Source organism: Chrysochloris asiatica, unplaced genomic scaffold, assembly GCF_000296735.1.
Source record: "Chrysochloris asiatica unplaced genomic scaffold, ChrAsi1.0 scaffold00259, whole genome shotgun sequence".
NCBI lineage: Eukaryota > Metazoa > Chordata > Mammalia > Afrosoricida > Chrysochloridae > Chrysochloris > Chrysochloris asiatica.
The window spans coordinates 3,454,390-3,464,471 of NW_006408777.1; the positions used below are offsets into that span (position 1 = coordinate 3,454,390).

General features: G+C 40.9%; 2 pseudogenes; one reads left to right on the forward strand and one right to left on the reverse strand.

Moving 5' to 3' along the window:
- Positions 1-4,787: 4,787 nt before the first annotated feature.
- On the reverse strand, positions 4,788-6,605 carry LOC102830166 (annotated as a pseudogene).
- Positions 6,606-7,032: 427 nt separating this feature from the next.
- On the forward strand, positions 7,033-8,117 carry LOC102824805 (annotated as a pseudogene).
- The last annotated feature ends 1,965 nt before the right edge of the window (positions 8,118-10,082 follow it).

The following is a 10,082-nucleotide window of genomic DNA, read 5'->3' on the forward strand; positions in this document are numbered from 1 at the left end:
TCAGTTAGAAAACATGGCCAAAATCAAAATCAAAGGCAAAAACAGAGTTTTCTGATAGCAGAAGGGAGGCTATGTGACCGCCAAGCAACACCAGTCGGGTAGAAAACAAAATCAAAAGCAAAGTCAAAACCAAAAGCAATAATGAGATAATAATAAAGCAAGGCAAAAAAAAAAAAAAAAAAAAAAAAGGAGAAAGGATTCAGCATCAGAAAAAATAACGAGATTAATTAAGGCAATCTCTAATCACACACACAAAAAGAAAGAGAGAGAAAAAAAGGCCCTTTATAAGGTTTCTAAGGAGCAGCTGGTGGGCGTGAGCCACCGACCTTGCAGTTCAAAAGACCTTGCAGTCTGGTCTCTTAACCCACAGAGCAAAAAGAAAAAAAACAAAAAACATGTATCGGATTTTTAAGGAGCAGCTGGTGGGCCCGAACCTCCGACCTTGCAGCTCAAAAGGCTCTGCAGTTTTGTCCCTTAACCCACAGAGCCACAGCAGGATTACCTTGTCACTGGTGGTAAAAACCACCTCAAATTGTCTCTGCTTGTGCCTAGATGGCCGGGCCTGAGCCTTGGAGTTTGGGCAGAGGGCTAGCCTAGGCAGAGGGGGTGGAGGGCGGGATTAGTAGATGGCAGCTGATGGCGTCCCTGTCTGAGGTCATCAAAAAATGCCTCTCTCTGTCTCCCTGCGCCGTGGGCACCTGGGCAGCCCTATATCCATGTAGGTAACGCCTCCCGTGGCAATGAGGCCCCCCACCCCTCACGAAGGACTGTGCCAGTCACTGTGGCCCTGCCGGCTCTCAGGGCATGCCCGCCCTTCGAACCGGTCTGCTCAGGTCCTTTGCTCTAAGCTCCACAGTGGCGTGGGGTGCCATCCCAGAAGGGAAGCTGAACGCAGGTCCAAAATGCTCAAAACTCCCCAGCAGCTCGACCCTTTGAAGAAGCAAGTCCACAATGTTGGGGGCTAAAGTCTTATGTTTGCCCAAGGGCCATCTGTCTACCAGGCAGGGCCTCCCCTGTGCGACATTGTCCACCCACTACCAGAGCCCCTGCACCTGTGCTGTTGGGTCAGGGAAGCGCCGCCACTGGCCTCTAATACAACACTTTTGAAAAAGGACAGAACAACTAGAAAGAAACTCAACAAAGGCAAAGAAGAACTAAACAACACAATCAACTTTACTTCATATATTTTTACAGAGAATTCAACCCAACAACAGCCCAATACACATTCCACATTGTTTTCTAGTGCACATGGAACATTTTCCAGAATAGATCATGTGTTAGGCCATAAAGAAAGTCTCAGTAAGTTTTAAAAATATCAAAATACTATGAAGCATCTTCTCAGATCACAATGCTATAAAATTAGATACTAACAATAGGACGATCAAGGAAATAAAATCAGATACATGTAAACTGAATAACACTCTGCTTAAAAGCTACTGGGTGGTGGTGGTGTTCCATGGAGTCTGTTCTGACTCATAGCAAACCTGTATAGGGTTTCCGAGGCTGTAAATCTTTATGGGAGCAGAAAGCCTCATCTTTATCCCACAGAACTGCTGGTAGTTTTGAACTGCTGACCTTGAGGTTAGCAGCCCAACTTGTAACCACTATGCTACCAGAGCTCCTTGGTATTAGAACAATTTTTTAAAATCCTAGAAACAAATCAGAATGAAAATACAACATATCAAAATCTTTGGGACCCAGCAAAAGCAGTGCTGGGAGAGCAATTTATAGTAATAAATGTATGAATACAAAAGAAGAAAGAACCAAAAGGGAAGGGACACATTGACACAACATCTCCAATAATTAGAAAAAGACTATCAAAGTAAGCCTACAGTCACCAGCAGAAAATAAATAATAAATATTAGCTAGAAATAAATGAAATAGGAAACAGAAAGACAATAGAATGAATCAACAAGACAAGAAATTGATTCTTTGAAAGATTAATACAATGGACAAACCTTTTGCAAATCTAAGAAAAGTGGGAGAAGATGCAAATAATATACAAAAGAAAACACATTGGTGACATTACAACAGAACCAATGGAAATAAATAAGATAAAAAAAGATAACCAAATTTGAACTCAAACAAATTTGAAGATCTAGAGGAAATGAACACATTTTTAGAAGAACATGACCTATCTAAACTAATACAGAGTGAAGTACAAAACTTGAACAAACATATAATGAAAAAAGAAATTGATCAGGTCATCAATGAAAGATAATGGAATTTGTGTATGAACTTTTTGAAGCCTCCTGATAAGTATGCATTAAAGTGTGTGTTATTGTTGTTAAGTGCCGTTGAGTCAGTTCTGACACATAGTGATCCTGTATAGGGTTTCCAATGAAGTAGTTGGTGAGCTTGAACCACCGACCTTGTAGTTCAAACTGACTTTGCAGTCTAGTGCATTAACCCACAGTGCCACACAGTGTGTGCATGTCTGTGAAAACACACACACACACACACACACACACAATTAATGATGTTTGCCTACAAAATAAAAATCAATAAATTCAAATAAATCGAAAAATACATATATCCATTTTTAGGCTGGGAACATGATATTTAACCAAGAGGAGCTAAGGCTGACTTGTATGTGTGTGCCTGTGTGTATATGCAAATGTGTGTGTACTCACATGGTTTCCAATATAGGAGGACTTCTATTCTGACAAGAATATTTTTAAAGGGTGCAATTCCAGGAGCATTCAGGTCCTAGCTCAAGTGTCACCTCTTCAGATCCTCAGAAGAGCTGTCCCTCTTCCTAGGAACCCTGTTTCTCATTACTCTGTTTAATTTTATCTACAATGTTTGGCACAAGCTGAGATTATTATTCATTTCTTATTTTCTTACAGTCTTTATCAATACAATCTATTTTCCATGAGACAAAGTCTTTGTCTTTATTGTTCTAGACATCTTTTTCAGCACAGCTTGAGTTGTTGTTGTTAAGTACTGTGAAGTCAGTTCTGACTCATAGTGACCCTAAACATGGTTTTTGAGGCTATAAATCTTTGCGGGAGCAGAAAGCCTCATCTTTCTCCCATGGAACAGCTGGTAGTTTCAAGCTGCCGACCTTGAAGTTAGCAGCCCGATTCATAACCACTACGCTACCAGAGCTCCTTAGCTTGAGTAGCATCAGGTATATAAATCAATGCATAGCACAAAGTAGGTATTTAATAAATAATAGCTGGAGGACAGAACAAAAAATGTAAATTAATTTCATTGGGCACAAATAGGAGTAGTAAACAGAGTTACGGGGAGAATAATTTTAATTTAATGTGAAATAGAATGTTCTAATAATTGTCTTTGTTTGAAGGTAGAACCAGTTCTTTCTGAAGATAGCTCCCTAGAACTAGATATATTTGAAGAAAATATTATAGTCTAGGGTTAAAATGAGAATTGGAATAAATTAGCAGTATAATATATTCTGAAGCTGTATGTGCTAAGCACTGGATTGTGAACCATGGGGCAAGGGGTTTCAGCCTACCAGCTACACCAAGGGAGAAAGATGAGACTTTCTGCTCTCACAAAGATTTAAAATCCTCAGAAACTATCCAGGGTTGTTATGACACTTAACAACAACAACAAAATTTATTCTGAAACTGAGATTATGCTAAAATATATTTTTATGTTAAAATATTAATTGCTATACAATTAAAACGTATACAATTTCATTTACTTATTTTTTACTTTTTATTGTGATTTGGATTAAGGTTTATAGAACACATCCATTTTCCATTCAATAATTCATACATAGGAGCTCTGGTAGCATAGTGGTCATGAATTGGGCTGCTAACCTCAAGGTCAGCAGTTTGACATTACCAGTTGTTCCACAGGAGAAAGATGAGGCTTTCTGCTCCTGTAAAGATTTACAGCCTTGGAAACCCTGTGCAAGGTCATTATGAGTCGGAACCGACTTCACGGTTCATACATATTTGTTTTATGTCACTGATTGCAATCCCCACTATGTAACATCACATCCCACTTCCTCTGTGTTTCCTGTTTACATTCCTCTTTCTTTCCTAACCTTTTAAAAGTTTCTCTGACTGAAAATGCTGCTGTTTGATCTCAAATAGTTGATATTTCTGAGGAGTGTATAACTCAACCTCCCTATGTTATTGCTTCCCATATAGACTGGTCTATTGTTTATATAAAATTGAAGCAAGAGAGTAAGTTCAATGCCAGTCATGAGGGTGACTAATAATCATAGTCTTGTAGATTCCACCAGTCTCTATCCAATAGGTAAGTCAAAAGACCAAACCCTCTGTCATCAAGTTGATTTTGACTCATAGTGATCCTATGTAGTTTCCAAGGTTATATATATATTTATGGGGAACTAAATATATGGCACTTTAACAATAATAGCAACAACAACAACATCTTAATGGGAGTCCTGATTTTGGTGTTGAAAGATAAGAACTGAATTTGGTAACCACAAGATAGGCAGCCACCAATAGTTCTCAAACCCATCAATGGTTCTCAGAAACCCTAAATAGATTTGCTATGAGTTGAAAGTGACTGAAAGGTGCACAACAACAACAAATCCTTGTTGTTAAGTGCTGTTGAGTTTGTTCTGACTCATAGTGACACCATATAAGAACCGCCAATGTTGTGGTTCAAACCAAGCTTGCATTTCAGTGCTTTATCCTACGGCACCATACCAGAACTCCAGCACACTAAAGTGCTTCAATTTTCAGTATGTCAAAACTACATAACAGGAATGGCAGGAGAAAGTAAACTTGATATAAAATATTTTTCTCTTGGGTGAAAGTGATCACAAACATTTCCTGACCTCAAATAATTTTGGCCACATCTTGCTTGCTGATGAGGACTTCTAGTACTCTTGGTTTGGCTTTTATGGGCTTGGGTTCATAGTACTCATCTGCCACTGGAATCTTATCTTCCTTTTGTGGACTTCTTGTTTGTTTGAAAAACCATTTTTCAAATTTTTTTCTTGTCAACCCTAGTCTTTCAGAGATAGTCAAGGAGTACAAGCATGGTGTACTCATGGAAATTGGACATGGAGAAGACTGCTTGGCTACCTTCTTTTCATGTGGTAGTAGGGCTCTGATAGGTTCAGTCTCTTTGAAGTAGGTGAGGTAGTCACCAATAGGGATGTGAAATGTTGTATCTGGCAAATAAGATTGTTGATTTCACTAGTCTTCATCAGGTGCTCAATTATTGAGATAAGGGAAGGTGTTGATAAGATTTGATTGAAAATTCTGTATTGGTTATAAAGAGTTTTTATGAGGTTCTCATCTTGCTTGAAGTCCTGGTGTAGTGATGTGGGTTAATGCACCAGACTGCAGAACTGACTCGACAGCACTTAACAGCAGCAACATCTTGCTTAATTACCTTAAGATGCTCTCTAGTTTCCTTCAGGCATTTCAACACAACAGAGGAGTTTGGCTTGGAACCAGTGGCTTCTGGCTTTCCATTCTTTCGGGAGACTGTGGGTTGTTCAAAGGACAAGATTCTAGGAGGGTCTTTGGGAGCACTCCCTTGTTCTTAGGACAACTTCAGCTTTAGTTCTTTGAGCTGTTTACAGCCTTTAGCCAAATCATTCATCCTTTTCAGAACTTTATGGTTAAAAGTTGTGTTACCAGGCGAAGGCTGGTACTTCTTTACAGGAGCAGAAAATGTCCTCTTTTTCCCATGAAGCAACTGGTGGATTCAAACTACTGACTTTGGTTAGCAGACCAACATGTAATCAATCAGGATGGTCTTTTTTATTCTTTTGGGTTTTGTTCCACAATCTACTCCTACTCTGTCCAGGATTTTCACATGTGATACCTCTCAGAGCAATTGGTAGTGATAGCTGGGTACCATCTAGTTCCTTTGGTCTTGAGACCATGGACACTGACATTTATGTGGTTTGGTACTCCATTGGTCTAATTGTTTCCATGTGACTTCAATTTTCTTCACTCTTCTTTTCTCCAGGGGAGAGACCAACAATTGCACATTAAATGGCTGCTCACAAACTTTTAAGACACCAAAGTAGGATGTATAATGCTGTTTTTGTAGACTGTTATGATGATTTACTTTGTTGTCTCTGTGGCTATTTATGGTCCTGATTCCCCTGGCCTAAATAATCATTCACTCAAGTTGTTTGGTTATGGTTGAGAATTTTCATAATTTCACACCCTGTAGCCTCTGCTGGGATTCCTGGTGTGGCACTGATGGTCAATGCGCTGGACTGCAAAGTCAGTTTGAACTCAAAGATGGGCAGTTCAAGTTCACTAGATACTCTTAGGAAACCCCATATAGGGTTTCTATGGTTCAGAACCAACTCGGAGTCACTTGTTACAACAACAACAACAACAACAGCAGCATCTAATATGTAGTTTTTTGCTTTTAAGTGCTATCAAGTTGGTTCCTACTCATAGCTACCCTGTATAGGGTTTCTGAGAAGTGGCTGGTGGGTTTGAATCACTGACCTTTCAGTTCAAACTGACCTTGTGATCCAGTGCTTATACTACAGTGCTACACTAGGACCCTATATTTGTGGGTATATTTGCAACATAAGTAAAGACATATGCAGAAATATCCTTTGTCAAACCTATGTATTGGGTACAATCCCATTCTCCTGTCCACCCTTGTCCAACTTGCATGTCTATCTATGAATCCACTAGTAGATTATTGTTGTTTCAGAAATATATATAATAGTGTATATATGAAATAGTGTATATATTAAAACATTTACTGATGAAGATCAAAGAGCACAGCCTTCAGTATGGATTATAGCTCAATGTAAAGAAAACAAAAATCCTCACCACTGGACCAACAAACAACATTTTTATCAACGGAGAAAAGATTGAAGTTGTCAATGACTTCATTCTTCCTGGATCAACTAGCAACACTCATGGAAGCAGTAGCCAAGATCAACTGAGATACAGGCCCTGTGCAGCTTTGGGAGGCTGGGGCCTAGGAAGAGTTCAGGCCTATGTGCTCCAAGTACCCACCAGCTGAAGCCTTTGGCTTCACTAGATCCGAGGGCAACTCAATGACACCCCACAGGCCTACTTATTGAGCATAGCCATGTCTGGTAACACTGACACAACTGCAACGATAGAAGGAAACAACCAAAAGATGAGAGTGATTCGTATGGGTACCCACTAGAGCCAGTGGGCATGCATACAGACACCGTGGTGACAATTCTGAAAACCTTATGCCCTGGCCTGCAGTTTTAAATCATTGTCATGTCTACCACTGGGGACAAGATTCTTGATACTGCCCTCTCTAAGACTGCGGAGAAGAGCCTGTTTACTAAGGAGCTGGAACACGCACTGGAGAGGAACAAAGCACTGGAGAGGAGCAAAGTGGACCTGGTCGTTCATTCTGTGAAGGACTCGCCCACCGTTTTTCCTCCTGGCTTCACTATTGGAACCATCTGCAAGCGGAAGAGCCCCTGTGATGCTGTTGTCTTTCACCCAAAATTTGTTGGGAAAACCCTACAAACCTTGCCAGAGAGGAGTGTGGTGGAAATCAGCTCTCTGCGGAAAGCAGCCCAGCTACAGCAAAAGTTCCTGCATCTGGAGTTCAGGAGTGTTTAGGGAAACCTTAACACATGGCTGTGGGAGCTGGATAAGTAGTAGGAGTTTAGCGCCATCATCCTGTCAGAAGATGGCCTGCAGCACACGAACTGGCAGAACCGGGTGGGGCAGATCCTGTACCCTGAGGAATGCATGAATGCTGTGGGCCAGGGCATTGAAGTCCGAGCCAACAACCAAGACATCTGGACCTGTTGGGTGTGTTGCATGATCCTGATACTCTTCTCTGTTGCATCACTGAACGGGCCTTTCTAAGACATCTGGAAGGGGGCTGCAGCATGCCAGTGGCAGTACATACAGATGTGAAGGATGGACAGCTGTACATAACTGGAGGAGTCTGGAGTCTGGATGGCTCAGATAGCATGCAAGAGATCATGCAGGCCACAGTTGATACACTGCCCAGTATGATGGCCCTGAGGATGACCCACAGCTGGTAATCACCTCTGCCCAGCACATTCCACGAGGATCCCACTGGCCACTAAAAGTCTGGGCATCTGCCTGACCAACTTGTTACTGAACAATGGAGCCAAGAACATCCCTGACACTGCATAGCAGCTAAATAATGCCCACTAACTATCCTGCTTTAACTGCAAGGAGCAGAAAGCCTCATCTCTTTCCCACAGAGGGCCTGGTGGATTCGAGCTGCTGACCATGGGGTTCGCAGCCAGATTCTTAATCACTACACTACCAGGCCTTGTGCCTTCAAGATGGTGGATCAGGTAGACATGTGTGAGGAGCTCTGTCAAAAACAACATGGAATACTGGGATGGTGTTGGAACTCTGAAACAAATATAATGGTATGTTTGGAGGATCAGAAGATCGGAGGGTTTACAGCTGGGAAATTTGCAGGAGAATCCAGAAATCCATTGTTTTCTGATTAAAGACACTCAGATGTTCCCAGAGCTGCCATCTTGGGGGATAATATCTTGATTGTTGTCGCTCATCAACCATACCGCACACCAGGTGGCCCGTCTAGAAACTTTTATTCAGGGCGAGGAAGGAGATCTCTGCCAGAGAGAGAAAGCAGGAGGCAGAAGAGAAGAGAGAGGAAGAAGAGAAAGTCAACAGGAAGGGAGTGGTCTTATATAGGTTCAACAGGAAGGAAATGGTCATTGCTGGGGCGATTTAGCTCTGGCCTATCAAAAGCCATGTTGCCCTTTAAACTACGTGCCTTGTAGCTTAGGGTGGGAAATCAGACAAAATGGAGTTGAAGGGACAGGAGAGGGAAGTACAGCCTAAAATGGCCAACCTGATATAGATAAATGTCCCACCCTAATAGTATCAGGAGAGAACATCTTGATTGTATCTTGATTGTATCAGGATTATATCAGGATTGATATCCAAATTTAAAGTGACAGTTTCGACATAAAACCAAACAGCCACCACTCATCTGTCTGTCATGCTGTGATGGATTGAGTTGCTGTGATTCTGAGGGCTCTGCCACCAGTATTTTAAATAACCAGCAGGGTCACCCATGGTGGACAGGTTTCAGACGAGCTTCCAGACAAAGACAGACTAGGAAGAAAGAGTAATGAACTGTTCCGAATAGCAGTCACTGAAAACTCTATGAATAGCAGAGAAACACTGTTGGATACAGGACCAGAAAATGAGCCCCTCAGGTGGGAAGACACTCAGAATGCAACTGGGAAAAAAATGCCTCCTAAAAGTAGATTTGACCATGATGACGTGAATACAGTTAAGCTTGGGGGAGAAAAGCACACAGAACACTCAAAATGAAGAGAAACAGCTATGAACATCCATTGAAAATCGGAATATGGAATGTACGAAGTATGAACCTGGGAAAATTGGAAGTTGTCAAAAATGAAATGGAATGCATAAACATAAATATATTAGGCATTAGTGAGTTGAAATGGACTGGTATTGGCCATTTTGAGTCTGACAACCACATGGTTTACTATGTAGGGAATGACAAATTGAAAAGGAATGGTGTTGCATTCATTGTCAAAAAGAACATATTCAGACTGTGGTACAGACCATCAATTACTGATATGCAAATTCAAACTGAAGCTGAAGAAAATGAAAACAAGTCCATGAGAACCAAAATATGACCTTTAATTTATCCCACCTGAATTTAGAGATCATCTAAAGAACAGATTTGATACATTAAACACTAAAGACTGAAGACCAGAAGAGTTGTGGGATGACATCAAGAACACCATACTTGAAGAGAACAAAAGTCATTAAGAAGACAAGAAAGAAGGAAAAGGTCAAAATGGATGTCAGAAGAGACTCTGAAACTTACTCTCCAGCGTATAGATGCTAAAACAAATGGAAGAATTGAAGAGGTCCAAGAGCTGAACAGAAAATTTCAAAGATCAGCAGGAGATGGTAAAGTCAAATACTATAATAAAATATGCAAAGATTTGGAATTAGAAAACCAAAAAGGAAGAACACAGTCAGCATTTCTCAAGCTGGGGGAATTGAAGAAAAAATTCAAGCCTCGACTTTCGTTATTGAAAGATTCTCTGGGCAAATTATTGAATGATGCAGAATGCATCAAGAAAAGATGGAAGGAAT